This window comes from Sebastes umbrosus, chromosome 14 (assembly GCF_015220745.1).
Source record: "Sebastes umbrosus isolate fSebUmb1 chromosome 14, fSebUmb1.pri, whole genome shotgun sequence".
NCBI classification, from domain to species: domain Eukaryota; kingdom Metazoa; phylum Chordata; class Actinopteri; order Perciformes; family Sebastidae; genus Sebastes; species Sebastes umbrosus.
In genome coordinates this window covers 19,115,491-19,132,790 of record NC_051282.1, presented here as the reverse complement: position 1 = coordinate 19,132,790, position 17,300 = coordinate 19,115,491, and the positions used below count along the sequence as shown (strand labels likewise).

The 17,300-nt window shown below is 37.8% G+C and overlaps 1 long non-coding RNA gene across 1 annotated transcript; it reads left to right on the top strand.

Annotated features, from left to right (window-relative positions):
- The first annotated feature begins 14,641 nt into the window (after positions 1–14,641).
- LOC119502210 lies at positions 14,642–15,302 on the top strand. Its single transcript, XR_005210022.1, has 2 exons — positions 14,642–14,877; positions 14,971–15,302. It is a non-coding gene; the product is annotated as an uncharacterized LOC119502210 (long non-coding RNA).
- Positions 15,303–17,300: the final 1,998 nt, after the last annotated feature.

Here is a 17,300-nt window from a genome sequence, read left to right as displayed (position 1 = left end):
TTCTAATTTAATTTTTATGCTCCAATGTGGATTATTATTTACAAACGACGGTTAGATGAAGTTAGTTCACTACATATTTACAGATTATTAATATCTTTACAAGTTTGCTCTTTCTTGCGACTGAAGCTTAAACAATTTAACCGATTAGTCGGTTAAATTCTGCAACAACTTTGGTAATCAATTTAATCATTTAAGTCATTTATCAACCAACATTGTTTGGTTCAGACTTCTGAAATTTGAAGATCTGCCACTTTTGCTATGTTTTATAGAATTGTAAATAGAATATTTTTGAGTATTGGACGGACAAAACAAGCAATTTGAATATTTATTATGGGAACATTTGTGTATATTTTCTTAATTGAAAATGTACTTGTTGCAGTGTGTGAGTCATTCAGGGTTTGTACAGCAGAGGGCAGCAATACTTCATATTTCATCTTTCATAACAGGCTTGATGTTTTACTTCACAGCTGTTTGTTTGCTGTTATTTTTCTACTTATTGTTCTTACAGAGATTAAACATGTCATGTAAAAATCAGGTGACTGGTCCTTTTTTTCCAATATTTTTGCCTTTGCTTCCGTTTACATGATGAGGAGACACATCATCGAGGTCTTTGATGTCACCAACAAAGCCAGCAGTTGAAATGCTGCGTTGGAAAGCAGCCTAAAAACGGTCCCAAGCCATTTACATAATAATATTTAATAAGCACGGCTGAACCGACCTCTTCAACCTGCTGCAGTTTGCATGAGTCACAAAATACCCAATTACCATTATGAGATGCCAGTGATGCAGCTACCTCTGTGATAACTATTATAAACACACTTAGTCAGAATATATCTATAAGTATTCACCGCTGACATTGTGAAGTGACATTTGGTTCTTTAATATTCTGTAAAAGTATTCAAAGCAAGCCTTTATATTGAACAAAATCATGCATGACTTGATCAATTGCAGCATCTTGCTGCATAAATTTGCATTTTCATGAGGAAAGTCATTTTCTTCAAAGTGCTGTGAGTACTAAAAGTTCTACATTGGATTAGGAGCTCTTATTTATATTCGTTATGTACAAAGAAGACACATATTTAAACCCAATCTGCTCATGTTTATCACTGGTTCTGGGAGATGTTGATTAACATTCCCTTTTAGCTGATACTATTTTTTTTTTTTTCATATTTCATTACAATTACTTCCAATTTTCACCAGTGGAGGTCAACATACTGCACAGTAATACAAACATCTGAAAACACTACTTAGTAATAACTCAGGAGAGGCTCTAAGTATCAGTCACTAAAGAGAAGAGCACCAATTACTTCAAGTTAAATGTAGAAATCGGATGTTTAAACAACACACTGGTGAAGATGCAGCCTTTTTTATCATCTTTTGTATTGTTTTATTGCTGTTTTCTTTTTATTTGTATTTATTTAATTTATGTTTTTTTTATTGTTTTATCTATTGTGCTGTTTTATCTGTGTTTAAAAGTTACCTTAGTTTAGTCTTTTGGCTTTCTGTTATCTTGCCTTGTATCCTGTTTTGCTTTACTTTGTCTGTCAAAGCACTTTGTAAACTCTGTTTTTAAAAGCTACAATATATACAAGTTATTATTATTGTTATTTTTTTGTGAAAACAGGTTTCACAATTGTATAAAAAAAGGAAGAAATCTGCCACCTTCAATATTAAAAACGTGTTAGAAATGCAGAGAAAGACTGATTCTGCTCAAAGCTGGCTGGTTATTGTGACATTACCAAAGTTATTCAAGTGGATTATTACAATTATGCGTTATATAAAGCACACAGAGCTCTCACATTAGTCCAAGTAGTTGATATTGAGCCATTATTGCCAGAAAAGCAGACCGATCCAGCTCTGAGGCTGAGTGAAATTCTAAGTGAAAAGGGTTTATAGAGACTGAAGATCAAAATAGAGCACAACACTTAAAAATAGAAATCTGTGCTGTGATTGTTGAAAGGTCATTTCTCTGGGTGAAGAAAACATTGTGCCTCAGACACGTTTTAAGACCAGTGCTTTTCGCCCGTGTTGCCTCTTGTCTCTGAGGATTTCAGAGGTGGTGACGATGAAGCTCGGTGAGGCATAAACTTGATGCACCTGATCCCTGCTGGGACACAACAGCATCCACTCAGCCAGCCAAATGAGTATCTTGGTAATCTCATCGATGAATGCGTACATGATCTCCTTTGAGTCATTTGGATTTGTTTCAAGGCTTTCTGACTGACTGTTGCTTTGTCAAACCAGGAGGATTTTGTTTCTATTTATGAGCTGCGATGATTCACTTCTGTGGGGACAAAAAGGAACGTGGCCACGAGACCGGTGAATGTCTTCACAGTAGTTCCACATTATGACCTTGTGTTGGCTGTTTTGATAGAAGAGTTAAGTTTCTTCTGTCAACAAATAACTGAATGGTTCTTGTTCTCATAAATAACAGTTTGCAAAAGCAAAGGTTTGTAATTTTATTAAAGTGGAAAGGATTTTATTAGCATATTGAAAATAAGCCAATAAAACACTGAACACTGTATTGTTCAATGTTTTGATTTATTACACACACGTCCTTGCTTTATAGTAGAAAGATAATAATCTTAGACCAGATTGTGACTCAGAATTAATATATTATAATTAGAGCTGCAATGATTATTCACACAGTTGTCAACCATTAAATTAATCACCAACTAATTTGATAATCAATTAATCAGTTTGAGTATTTTTTTTAAGAAAAAAAAAGTCAAAATTCTCTGACTCCAGCTTCTTAAATGTGAATATTTCTGGTTTCTTTACTCCTCTATGTCAGTAAACTGAATATCTTTGAGTTGAGGACAAAACAAGACATTTGAGGACGTCATCTTGGGCTCTAGGAAACACTGATCAACATTTTTCATCATTTTATAGACCAAACAATTAATTGATTAATAGAGAAAATACTCAAAAGATTAATCAACAATGAAAATAATCGGTAGTTGCAGCCCTATATCACAAAACAATATTAGTTTATAAAGGCTCATATTATGTAGAGTTTGAGGTAGGGCTGTACGATTATGGACAAAATGGTAATCACGATTATATTGATAAATATTGAGATCACGATTATTTATCACGATTATTCATTGATTTAGCTACAAAATATTTTTATTGCATTTTAATATTTAAATAAACAGAGAACTGCTTTCTCTTCCGTGTTGTGCTACATTCCTGCTAATGTACAAATTAGGGCAGCACGATGTTGGAAAGAACTGACAATTTTTTTCTTCCTCAATATATATTACCATATGAAAATATACAGGAATATTCACCCTGAATGTTGTAGCTACATTTTAAAGTTAAATGCATCAATCTGGTTCACTTTGAGAGCCAAATTAAGAGGCTAGATCTATGAACAACGTTGTGGTCTTGTAAACAATTCAATCATAAAGACACATTGGTTGTATAGATATGAATGGTGATGACACGGCAAAAAGGTCATACAGACAAAGGATGGTGAACGAGACAGGCTCAGTGTTTCAAGACGGGTCGGGTGGGTTGCCTACATCGTCATTGACCTCTGGCACATTTAGGACAGTTGATATGCAGGAGAGTTTTTCTATGAGCGGTGCACACCTTTTAAACATCAATATCGCAGTCGATCATGTTCATTTAATTGTGGGAAGTCAAAATTGCGATTAATATTCGATTAATTGTGCAGCCCTAGTTTGAAGGCCCCAATGGTTCATTAGTTATCCACGTTTCTGTAAAAACTGTGATTGTTCAGATGTCTGAGGTGGAGATGTGTTAGATAGATAGATAGATAGATAGATAGAGTAACTTTATTGATCCCGAGGGAAATTCACGTTTCCCAGCTGGAGATTTATGACCTGGAGGGCTGTGGAGGAAAAGCACAGAGCTCTAACAGGCTCCAACTTCCTGGTTATCACAAAAGTCATTTCACATCACAGCAGGAGAACAGCAGAGTGGACCAACATCGTGCCCTTGTTGTGTCACTGCTGATGGAAAAGTTGGATGTGGTCTAACAGCATCAGAAACAACTAAAAGTCACATTTTCACAAGCTGTTTTTTTTTTTTTTTACAGAATTGACTGCTATGGTAACAATGGTGGTCACTTTAGCTGACGTTATGGTGAGTGAATATGGAGAAACTCATCAACTAAAAACATGTATCATCTTGACTTGACATGTCCAACTGGTTCACCAGCAGCACCAGCACCAGAGCTGGTCTGGCACTAATAGGCCATAAACCCCACACAGCTGACACCATTGGCACCACCGTACTTATTACTTGGCACTGCTGGTTAGTCATTATTTTCCCACTATACTCTAGCTGCAGTACAGAAGAAAACACTGCTGTGTTATCAGCAGCACACAGAAAACAATTATTTTATTGTGCATGCAGTTCATACCACATGCTGTACTGTGCATAGTGAATTTAAAATATTTACTGCTCCTATTCTTAGACCAATAGTGTCGTTTATGTCTTTGGATATTATTATGGATGAAAATCTGATAAAATCACAGCGGAAAAAGATATTAATTAGAGCCATTTAAAACACAGGAAGCCAGAGGCTGACAGTAAGAGCTCTTAAAACTCAGTGGGTATGATTTTATTCAAAGTATTAAGTATACTTGACACTCATTGGGGTGTGAAAGTGGGACAGACTGGAGTGTAATGCTGTTTTTTATTCTCAATGTCATTGAACAGATGAGTGGTGTACAAGTACGAAGCGGGTCAGAGTATGGGACACAGTGAAAACTCATTGTACGCTAAAATACATACACACACACACTGGAGTACATGGTGCTCAAGTAAATGGGCCATGAGATTGGACTGATTGATGTAATATACCTTTTCACAAAGTGAGAGGAACTGTACAGATGAGTAAAGGGAGCTGAGGTCACCCTCAGAACTCCACAACTCATGCCAGTTTGAATGCAATGAAGATTGATTGATGCAAACTATTGATACATAAAAATGATGCGTTCCCCAAACTGATGTTGGTGGAAATAAATACATTGAACAGACCAATCAGCAACCACTTGCATCAAACAACTCACTGCTAACACAGCTCTAACAACTACCAACCGTAGACTGTATATAAGAAGTGGACGTAGTCACCGTGCTGTCACCCATTGGTTTGTGGACTGTCGTTTTGAAGCCTCGGCATTGTGGCCGTCGACATCTTGGTTATTTACAACCAGAAATTACACGAAAGGGTGGAGCTAAGTACAACTGAACGCTGAATAACACATTTTTAGGCCACCAAAATATTAATATTACCTTTCATGAACTGAAAACAGAGACAACTCCAAGACCAGACCGGTAGCAACCTGTCAATCACAAGGTAGCCACACCCTTAAGCATCCCCTGCTTTATGGTCTATTTGACTATAAATGGGACCATAATTTACTAAATGAACATCATGCTGTATTGAAGAAAACTAGACACTAGCGATTGAGACCATAAACTCATGTTTACAATGTTCACTGAGGTAATAAATCAAGTGAGAAGTAGGGTCATTTTCTTATTGTAGACATGGGCGTCATAGAATGCGTTACCATATTGTGAAATGAGAAAGTCAAAAGGTTTAATTTATAATAGGAATTGTATTAAAGTGACATAAAATATGCAATATACAGCCAAATATGAAGACACAACACCGTTCAAACTATTTTGTCATTCAGGGTTGTATCAGTTAAGATTAAGTTAAGATTCTAATGTTCAAAGTTGAGCTAATTTGTCAAAAGGTAATTTTCTTCTCCAGTTGGGTCATACAACGTTCCTGGTAATGTCGAGTCTGAGGATGTGGATGAACATCAAGAGAAGACTGAAACTCTGTTATGGCATCTCTGAGTGCTGCCTATTTTTCCCACTTCAGCTTCAATTAATCAAATTGTCATTCTTTAGTACTCTGGCTCCGTGCTGCTGCTTGTAATTATCTCTGCTCCTCATTTCTCACCAGATTCATACTTCAACAAGCCCAAGGACACAGGGGAGCGCCTGCACCACGATCAATAATATGATGCTGGTTCAGGTCAGTCAGGGGCGAGGCATTAATATCACAAGGTAGATTATTTCAGCAAGTTATGCGTGTTCTTCATAGAAAATAATAATAGTAAGTAAATATTCTATTATTACAAAGAAACAGCTTCAACAGACCTTGGCATGTTTTCCATGTTTCACTATTCAGTCCCACAGTGGATTCATCACCTCGGATTTATTGAAGCAATGGCATGGCACCCAGGGGTGAGGCATGTCTTCCATCGACAGAGGGTGCAGCCGAGCATTAAGACCTCTGTCCAGCAACCATTTCAACCCGCAGGTGTCAAAGAGCAAAAAAACTAAAGTGTTGTGTTAAATGCACGACTGTGAATTCAAAAGAAGAGCTGATTCTCAGTGGCACATTAGAAAACAAGACGAAGAGTCTGCAGCCATGTTAGTGACCCTGCAGCTGTACATAGCTGTGCTTGAACTAAATGCTAACATCAGCATGCGCACATGCACACCATGGCAACGCTGACATGTTGATGTTTAGCAGCTATACTGTGCATTCCAATACCCATACTATTTAGTATGCCAGAAAATATATTTAGTATGTCCCAATACATATGTCAAATGCCAAAAATACCAGGTTGTCCATTTTGTAGTATGCCAACTAGCATGCTTTTCTGGCTATTCTGACCCACAATCTTCAACAAAGTAGTTGCCTTAAATCCCAACTGTATGCGTACATGCATGCAACGTATACCTATTTTGTAAGGGCAGCTGCAGTACGTACTAAAAGTAAAAAGAAAAAGTATGCGATATGGAACGTAGCCATATTTACCACGATCGTCCTCCTAGTTTACTGTGCAGCATGCTTACATTTGCTTATTAGCTCTAAATACAAAGTACGACTGAAGCTGATGGAAATGTCATTAGCTTAGGTCCTAAACCAAAATACATTTTTGACCTGATGATGGCGCTAGATGAAAAGGGATTAAAAAACATCCTGAGGGGAAAATCCATGGTAATCCATCCAATAGTTGTACAGACATTTCACTCAATATCACAAATGTCAACCTCATGTTGGCGCTACGAAAAGTCAGGGGATCACCAAAGGATACATCCTCTGGGAGCCATGAATGTACACATTACAAAATGTCATAGCGATGCATTCAGTAGTGGTTGATATATTTACCTACATCACCCCTAAAACGAGTTTTCTACAAAAACCTTCTACCCATTTTATGCACCAAGTTATGTCAAACTAAAGTATTTTTTTTCCTTTCATGATGCGGCATTAGTCTGGCAGTCAGACAAGAAGAACTTACAGGCTGTTATCAAGTGTTTTGCGAAGGTCCATGGAAAAACATCCTGTTAAATTATTCATCAATAAATCATCACAACCATCAAGTAAAGTGAACAAAATGAGCTTTCTAGAAATCTGGAGAAGAGCCCATTTCAGTGAGAGACTTCAGGAACTGACCATTTATAGAATATTTTGGCAGAAAAGTCTGTTTGATGAATCCGGGCAACGACAAGGATTCTGCTGAGAGAGCGAACCCCGACAGACTTATATGATTCATAATAACTTATAAATACAAATACGGACACGCTGACCGGTCACATGACTATTAGAACGGTAAGATGACCAGCTGCTCCTGGTGCTGTGTGGGTAGGGAGCTGTAGAAAACAAGTCTAATTTCCTCTCATCTCTGGCAGTCCTTCATGCTGTACATTATTAAACATACATACATTATATATACACATTATAAAACTGGTCAGATATTTGCTCACATATAGGCGCAAGGTGATCACATACAGCAGATGTCAATCCACACGTGGCAACATATTCCCACTTCTGGTGTGGACAGGAAGTTAAGACAAAATAACACACTTCCTTTATAGACTAGGGCTGCAACTAATGATTATTTACATTGTTGATTAATCTGTCAATTATTTTCTCAATTATTTGATTAGTTGTTTGGTCTATAAAATATAAAAAAAAATGGTGGAAAATGACAATCAGTGTTTCCCAAAGCCGAAGATGTCGTCCTCGAACGTCTTGTTTTGTCCACAACTCAAAGATATTCAGTTTACTGTCATAGAGGAGTAAAGAAACCAGAAAATATTCACATTTAAGAAGCTGGAATCAGTTTATTATTATTTTTAATTATTATAATTAAAAATAATATATATTTTTTTTACTTAAAAAAATACTTAAAACAATTTATTGATTATCAAAATAGTTGGCTATTAATTTAATAGCTGACAACTAATAGATTAATCATTGCAGCTCTATTAGCCTATAGGCTCCATTATGATATGAATAACCATAAATCAAAGTTTGAGTAAAGTGTTCTAGTAATCCACTAAATAGCATGAGGTAATAGAAAACCACCAAAACTATTTCAATATCTGCCAATAGGACCTATATCCTAGACATGATCTCTCTGGACATTACAGCAACAGTAGTGAGTGATATGTGACAGGTTTAAAAATGTCCGCCATGCACACCTGAGTGAACGTGATTGGACGTTACCAGTACTGTGAATGAGCCAATCACCTTGAAGCATTGCAAACAGCTGATGCCACCCAACCAATAGAAGCGCGACTTCACCATATGCCTTTTTATTGCTGTTCTGTTGCTAGGGCAACCGCTTTGGTCCAAGTTTACTTCCTGTCAGCTACTGTATTAACAAACATTGGAACCGGAAATACAAAGTTATATATACATATATATATATAACAAATATATATATATAATTGACAATGTAGAATATGACAATGAAATATTTCACATACAAAAGTTGTACACCTGTTGCTTGACTGTTACAAGAGGAATTGTATGTTTTGTTCAAATGATTCTTGCTTGCATCCATAATTAATAATGATAGTAATAATAGTAATTACACACATGAACATTTAATTTTAGCAAGCAGCATTTATTCAGTCAGTCTGGTTTTAATAATTAATCAGAATATTGTTTTCAATCATACAGCTGAAGCTGTGGTGTGCTGGGTTGGAGCATTTCCCATTTGTGAATATAGACGGTATCATAAAGCCTTATAGGTACATTGTGTTCTTATGTCTGAGTCCAAGGGCAGATTTCAATGGTTTCAGAGCTGTTTGTGGGTTCACGATGTTCTCAGCAGCCGCAGATGTCTGAAAAAGCTACCAGGGAAAGCAGCTCTGAGGCTGAGAAGTTATGATTTACACAACAAAAAGTAAAATGTGTTCAATATTATATCCATATAACAGTATTTTAGCACTCACATGGCCTCTTCTCCAATGATGAAGGTGGTTGTCTGCTTTGAATCCAAGCTAATTGTGATTCTCCTTACTTTCCTTATTGTTCTTGTTTCTTCCAGTCATGCTGAAGCAATCATTTTTCCATGGCATTGTGAGTGGTCCATTTTGATGATGTTTTGTTTGAAGTGGTGTTTCTGTGACTAATGAATGCTTCCTTGATTCACTGAAGGATTCTCCATGAAGCCACGCAGTCTTCGTTCAACATCAGTGTGATATTTTCGATTGGGGTCAAAACAAAAAACTTTCATACCTGAAGTGACAGCAGGCTTAACCCACGACTGTCTGTTTTCTAATAAAGGCCTTTTGAAAAAGCACTGCTAACAAACCCTAGTCCTGGCTTTATATCACACTAAGTCTGGATCACACATAGAGTGGACTTGAATTTGGAGCTGGATGCTTGAACTAATAACAGTAATCGTGTTTGCAGTATGAAGAAAAACGCTCGTATTGGAAGTGGACAGTGCTGGAAATTACTGTTTTATTGCAGCAAGAGGAGATAATGCTCTGTAGTACAGTTTGTACACTCATCAATAATCCTATAATCTAATGGCCAACGCTGTCCGTAGATCAGGTCGATGGTGGATTTTCTCCTGCTTCACTGCTCAGTCTGATCACCATGGAGTGAGGACAATGTCACTAATACCATCTGATACCTCTAAACTGTCAGTTTTCAGAAAAGCGGCACTGCCAAAATTCTGAAAAGTTGAAATATTGTCAACGTCAGGCTCCTTCACAAAAAAGCAAAACACTCTTTGAAGAAGATGTCTGCTCTGCTCAGCCTCACATGCTTCTGTTTTTGTAACTGGCACAGTGAAAAACAACCCCAGTGGAATCACACCCCAAATCTGTCGTCCTCAACATTAAGTGCACACACGACATTATCTGCATTGGTTTCCATGGCAACCAGGGGATAATGATATACAGTATGTAGCTGAGCTCTGGACTGACCCATGGTGGTATTTTTCCAATTCAATATTTCTGTCTGCAATCAAAGCTGATTTTGCTGCTGTGATGAGTCTGCTGATGAGGCTAAATTAGTGCTTGCTTTTCCATTTTGTTTCTCCTCTGACTCATAGTTCCAGAGCTCCCTGCAAAGCTGTCTGTGTTTGTGCACCTGTGCCTACTGATGAGAGATTTGCTCCAATACTATGTTCATTTAACAATATACTGAAAACCATCCTTTTTGGTTTAGCTTTCACATAAACAGGTAATCTAATCCATAAACTTTGCGATTATAACAAGACTAAAATATACCAAAGTTGTTACAATTCATCCTTGGGCATGAATGTCTGTACCAATTCTCATGGCAATGCATCCAATAGTTCTTGAAACATCTGACTCTAAACCACAAATATGAACCTCGTGGTGCCACTGGAGGAAAAGTCAAGGCTTCACCGAAGTTATTAGGATTCATCCAACATGAACGTCTCCATCCAGTGGTTGTTGAGATGTTTTACTCTGGACCAAAGCTGTGAACAAACCAAACGTCAGATATGATCTTTCACGAGGCAAAATGAGCCTTACTATTTATGAGGCAATCTGTAGCATGTCTATCTGAAACAATATTTCATCCACATCCAATGCATCCACTTCTAGAAGGATAGTAAAACAATGATCTGTTGTGAACCATTGATATCTGACTGTAGTCAGTCACTGAATATTTTCTTTCACATTCAGCTATTATGTAAGCATCTTTGTTTCCATTCTCGTAATCCTCCCAAAGTCATCTCTTTTCATGAATAAGTACTTCAGCAACAGCTTGTTCCGTCTTTTCAGTGTAACGTCACCTACTTTGTGTAGGATGAGTAATGATTCAACCTGCGGATGCAACCTTGAAGGCTTCCCACATCATTTGAATGGCGGCGCGTGAATACAGTAAGAGCTTCAGCTTTTCATTGAAAGTGACGCATTTGCTGAAATGATAAAGTTTGGAATCATGCAGCAGGACTAAGAGGATTTAGGAAAGAAACAAAGGCACCCAATAGCCTAAATACCACTCTGACTCAGAGTGGTACATACACAAGGTAAAGTCCTCAGATCTGTGTGTCGTATGGTGAGTTTACAAAGTTGACCCAATCGCAGAGTAACAGGCAGGACAGGTTGTTAGAAATAAAAGCGAGCTTTAATAGAGCTGAAAAATCCAAAACAACAAAAGGCACGGAGGGGAACCAAGTACCAAAAGAACAAATAGAAACAAACAACAAAAACCAAACAGAGGACCAAAACCAAAAAATCACAAACCAGGGAAACACGAGGAACACCAGGATCAGAGCAGGAGGAAACAAGGAACACAGAGGACAAGGTAGACGGGGCTGGAGAGACAAACGAACCGACAAGGGCAGAGGGGAACACACAGGCTTAAATACAAGACATGATTACACACAGGTGAAACAAATCAGGGCGGGGCAGACAATCAACAAAAGGCGGGAAAACAAACAAAGGAGGGAAGTAAAACCAGACAAGACACAGGAGGAGTGAATTACCAAAATAAAACAGGAAACACCGGAATAATATAGAAGACACCAAATCCAAAATCACAAAAGTAAATAATAACAAGAGACTGGCACAGCCAGAACATGACACTGTGCTGGCATGGCTGTGGATGAATCGGTCAATACTTCTTTTCCCAGTGGCAAAGTGGCACACTCCCCCGCATACTGAACACACTAACTACCTGTTCTGCTCTGTGTGCATAATAATAATTGTTGTTTTATCCATACTGGCAGCAAAGAGAGAGACTGGTTAATTTAAAGACGCACAATCCGAGACTACTGTATGACATGACATGTTACTTAGCCATTGGTGGAAAGTAACTAGGTACTCAGTTACTGTACATAAAGGTTCCGAATTGCTTTGCCTAAAAAAAATATTATGATTGTGAATTAATCAATTTAAAAAATTTGGCGGGTCCAAAATAAATGTTTTGTTTATCTCTTTGGAAGACATTTGGTTCCCACTTCTAAGAAGACTTCTAACGAGGTGTGACATCTAGTGGCTGAAAGTTATCAATGTTATGAATAGCACCTTTAAGTACAGTTTTGAGGTACTTGTACTTGTACTTGTACTTTACTTTCTTTCTTTTTCTACTTTTAATCCACTACACTTCAGAGAGAAATACTGTGCTTTTGAATCCTCTACATTTATTTGACAGCTAAAGTTAGTTCATTTTCAGATTACAATTTTACATAAACAAATAGACGACCATATAAAATATATGCATAGTTAAAGATTAAACCAGAGGATCTCACCCTTTTAATCATCTCAAGACCCCCCATATTCATCATGTGACCCTTTAGTGGGGTTCCGACCTATAGATTGGGAACCACTGGAGTAAACTCCATGTAAAGTTAGTTACCAGTGACAACAGTAAAATGCTACTTATATATTGATTAGTGCTGTCAAAGTTAACGCGATAATAACATGTTAACCCAAATTTGTTTTAATGCCATTCATTTCTTTTTAACGTATTAACACAATACATTTTTAGATTATAGCGACTCAGTTTTAAAGCTAGAATGAAGATACTGGCATCATATGAAACTATCCTAATCTTACGAACCTAAGGAATCCATTTGTACCAACCATGCCATGCCAGTTTGTCGTGAAGGAGGATAATTAACTCTCCAAACTTGCACTAAATTTTGGCGGGAAAAAACTTTCATGGCCATTTTTAAAGGGGTCCCTTGACCTCTGACCTCAAGATATGTGAATGAAAAAACATTCTATGGGTACCCACGAGTCTCCCCTTTACAGACATGCTCACTTTATGATAATCACATGCAGTTTGGGGCAAGTCATAGTCAACTCAGCACACTGACACACTGACAGCTGTTGATGCCTGTTGGGCTTGAGATTGCCATGTTATGATTTAATCATATTTGTATGCTAAATGCAGTACCTGTGAGGGTTTCTGGACAATATTTGTCATTGTTTTGTGTTGTTAATTGATTTCTAATAATAAATATATTCATACGTTTGCATACATCAAGCATATTTGTCCACTCCCATGTTAATAAGAGTATAAAATACTTGACAAATCTCCTTTAAAGGTACATTTTGAACAGATACAAAATATGTGATTAATTTGCGATTAATCACAATTAACTATTTTAATTGATTGACAGCCCTAATATTGATACATCAGTATTAACAATAATAATATAATATAAAATAATCAGTCACAGGGGCCATTTTTCTGCAGAATGACTACTTTTACTTTTGATACTTTTACCTACTTCTGTGCTTTTACTTTGAATGCAGGACCCCTTTTGTAATTGGATATTTCTAAATTGTTGTATTTTACTTCGTAAAAGTTCGAGTACTTCTTCCACCGCTGGACTGATTGATCCATCAGCACAGCGCAGGCACTCGAGTCTGAGCACAACAGGTTCCAGCTCATGTAAACGCTCCAGTGATCACGAGCCAAGGTGTATGAGGTTAACACTTCACACCACTCATTTCCTCTGAGGCTGTAGCTGTGATTAGTTTTGTGCACTGAGAGGGGACCAATGAAGCAAGCTCCAGATGCGGCATATAAATCTCATTCACAATGTAATTGATCTCTACTGTAAAAACGTCAATATTGAAAGCTCGGCAGAGGTCTAATTAATAAGTTTGTCCAGCGTAATTGAGTTGAGAACATGTAATTCTTTTAGAGGTGCTGCATCTTGAGGTTAATGATTCCATCAGTAGTTTTGTCACACTTTTATTACAGCAGCTATTTGATTGCTTGTCGACACTGAGGCTGTTATTCACACAGGCTACAATGGTTACATTTCACTCTGCTTTTATCAGCTCAGAAACAGAGTCACCTCATGTCACTGCAGAATATTCTGCATTTTCTGAGAGCGCATCTCTGCAACAATGAATCCATATTAGATATAATGAATGTAATATTTGTAAAACAGAAGCATAGAGTTATGCTGTCTTGTCATTAATGTTAATTGGATGTTAAGTGGAGACAAACAACTGATGACTGTTGTCATATGCCTGAATTCATTAGGGGAGCCTGATTTGATCCGCTTTATTATCGTTGTCAAACAGTCAAAGAATGGCTTCTCTTACAATCGTACCGTTGAACTCTACAGAGAAATCTTTCAGGTTTAAGTTAGCAGAGGATATGTCTTTGATTCTGTTGGCCTGAAGCTGTCTTTTAATAATTCACCAATGCACTGCATTTCTATGCAGACTACTCTGTAAAATGTCATGCTACTCCTGGTGTTCTGGGTGGAAATCAATCCTGTGTTCTCGCCATCCTTTCAATCTGTGGTTGCCATGGAAACGCTCACATGAAACAACACCCAGAGGTATTTCTGAATGTTAATTTTCCTTATACACCAAGGCCAGAATCCATCATCGTCCAAACTAACCGGCCAAATTCATCACCTTCCATTTTAAAGGAGGGTGGTCCCGTTACATAAGGAGTCAGTGGAAAGATAGATTTTTATCTCAACTCGAATCAACCTGGTAACTTTGTTAAATCAGTGTTAGCCGTCAATACGTGCATGTACACTGAGGAGAAGAACAGTGAGATGAATTTCAGATTAGCCATGTCACTATCAAATGTAGAAGCAGGGCAGAGATATTGAAAAACCTGTAAGTGCAATAATAAATGGCATAGTGACAGCAGTATAAATCATAATAATGCAAAGTAATGGATGCTTTTGTTTCCCATGGGTTGTTTCTCAGAGTGGACATGATGCTCCATCCTGCTGTTCTGTCTGACCCGGTGTCGTGCCGTTGGTTGATGGATGATGGCTGACAGCAGACGCAGACAGCGTGTCAAAGCTTGTGTGTCGGGAGACAGAAGAGCCAGGAACCAGTCAGACTGAAGGTTGGGAGGTTGCATTTGAATCAGGATTCAGGATCCTGAGCCAACTCCCGAGACACGTCGGACCCTGCGGATTTGGCAAAATATGTTCTATTCACACTGGCTGTGATGTTTGACTGACTCATCTGGGTTTGCAATTGAACCAGTGAGTAAATAAATGAGGGGGAAGTCAGTACTCACCATAACAAGAGCTTGGCTCTGTCTCTACTTCTCTCCGTATGGATCCCTTATTAGAGGTGTTGATGTTGTGCGCACACTCGATAGTTTGATGGATGGGTGGGCGGGTGGAGGTGCAATGATTGGGTTAAAAAGAGCAGCAGAAAGCATGAGGAGCACACACACACACACACACACACACACACACACATGTGGACCTTACATTCTGAATACACCATTATTTAAATATGAAGCTAAATCTACAAATGTGTCAGGAGTCAGATAAATAAACATTACAAATATGCATTATACTGTTCAAAATCAGTGAGCAACTCCAGTTCTGAGAAGTGAAGCCAATGTGGAAGTGCCTTAAACTTGTATTTGCAACTTGCAAAAAAAAGTCTGATTGTATAGAAGTCTATGAGAAAATGACCCTACTTCTCACTTCATTTATTACCTCAGTAAACATTATGAACATGAGTTTATGGTCTCAATCGCTAGTTTCAAGTCTTCTTCAATACAGCATGATGTTCATTTAGTAGATTATGGTCCCATTTAGAGTCAAATAGACCATAAGGCAGGGTATGTATTAGGGCGTGGCCACCACGTGATTGACAGGTCGCTACCACAGTGTTGTCCGGTCTGGGAGTTGTCCGTGTTTTCGTCTTACAAATTGAACCCTTTCAAAGTGTGTATTTAGTTCATGAAAGTTAATTGTAACACTTTTTGGTCTGCTGTACTGAGCTCCACCTTCTCGTGTCAAATTACCAAGATGGCGACGGGCAAAAACGAAGACGGCGATTGGCAAAAACCAAGATGGGGACAGCCAAAATGCCAAACTCAAGGCTTCAAAACAGCAGTCCACAAACCAATGGGTGACGTCACGGTGACTATGTCCACGTCTTATATATAGTCTATGTTTAAAAGAACAATTTGCCACTTTTTTTCATGCATTTGTATCATAAAACTATAAAGTGTGTTATTAAGAAGCTTTTTCTTCTTTCTTTGTATTCCTCTGTTGCATGAGTCATTCTTGTCCTGCGCTTACTCTTGAATTGATAAAAAGTCAGCTTGACCCTTTACTCATTCTTGTGACCTTTTCATTTACCTCTGGCATACTGTGATTTGTATTCTGTGTTTGTTTTTTTGATCATTTCTTTCTTTGTTTGCTTCTTTACTTGGATCTCTATGAGGTACTGAAGCATAATTCTTCCTGGGGTCCATATAGAAATATCCTCTTCCTCTACAGAGGATGCTTTTTCAGTAATAGTTTAAAACAGGACACATTGTTCTTGAATTCCATTCATACGTTGCTCAATAATCAGTACTAAAAGTTATATTTTTGTGCAACATATAGGGTCTTTGTGATTACGATATTTCTGATAAAAGCAAGTAATCAATACAGTAATCTGCTTTTAAACAAGCTAGGAGAGACTTTCATGCACGCATTTCATGATAACCTTTCCTGTAAGCTGAGACAGTCCAATTCTTAGCCTGTATTAATGTATCTAAACCCTCCACAGCTGTTAAGCACTGAGATCCCTGGACTAATAGTCATGCATGTATTATTGTTTAGCTTGAGGATGTATTGACACTATGATCATGAATAAAGATGCACCTAAACATCGCCTACAGCACAAGATTTGTTACCTGAACCGCATTTACTGTTGACATCTCGCATGTAAACTAGTTTTAATACATACATCAAATTCCTGAAGTGAATCCTAAAAGATACCCATAAATTAAAGCTCCAACAATGTTCACACAGACAGTATTATTTTTCCCTCCTGAGTGTTTTGGCTAAATTGAATTGTGCTCTCTCTCTCAGCAGACGATGGTTTCACTCTCTCTACATAACAAGCCATGGTAAAGATGAATGTAAACGCAAAGGTCACTGCCTCATTTGATTTGGGTGCACGTGCGGCGATCAATGTTGCTTTAGGCTTATTTGTCAGGGAACCTCCTGATTATGCATTGATAGATTGCCGGGCGCTGCAGCCTCCCTCCATACCTTTGCTCTGCAAGCTTTTTC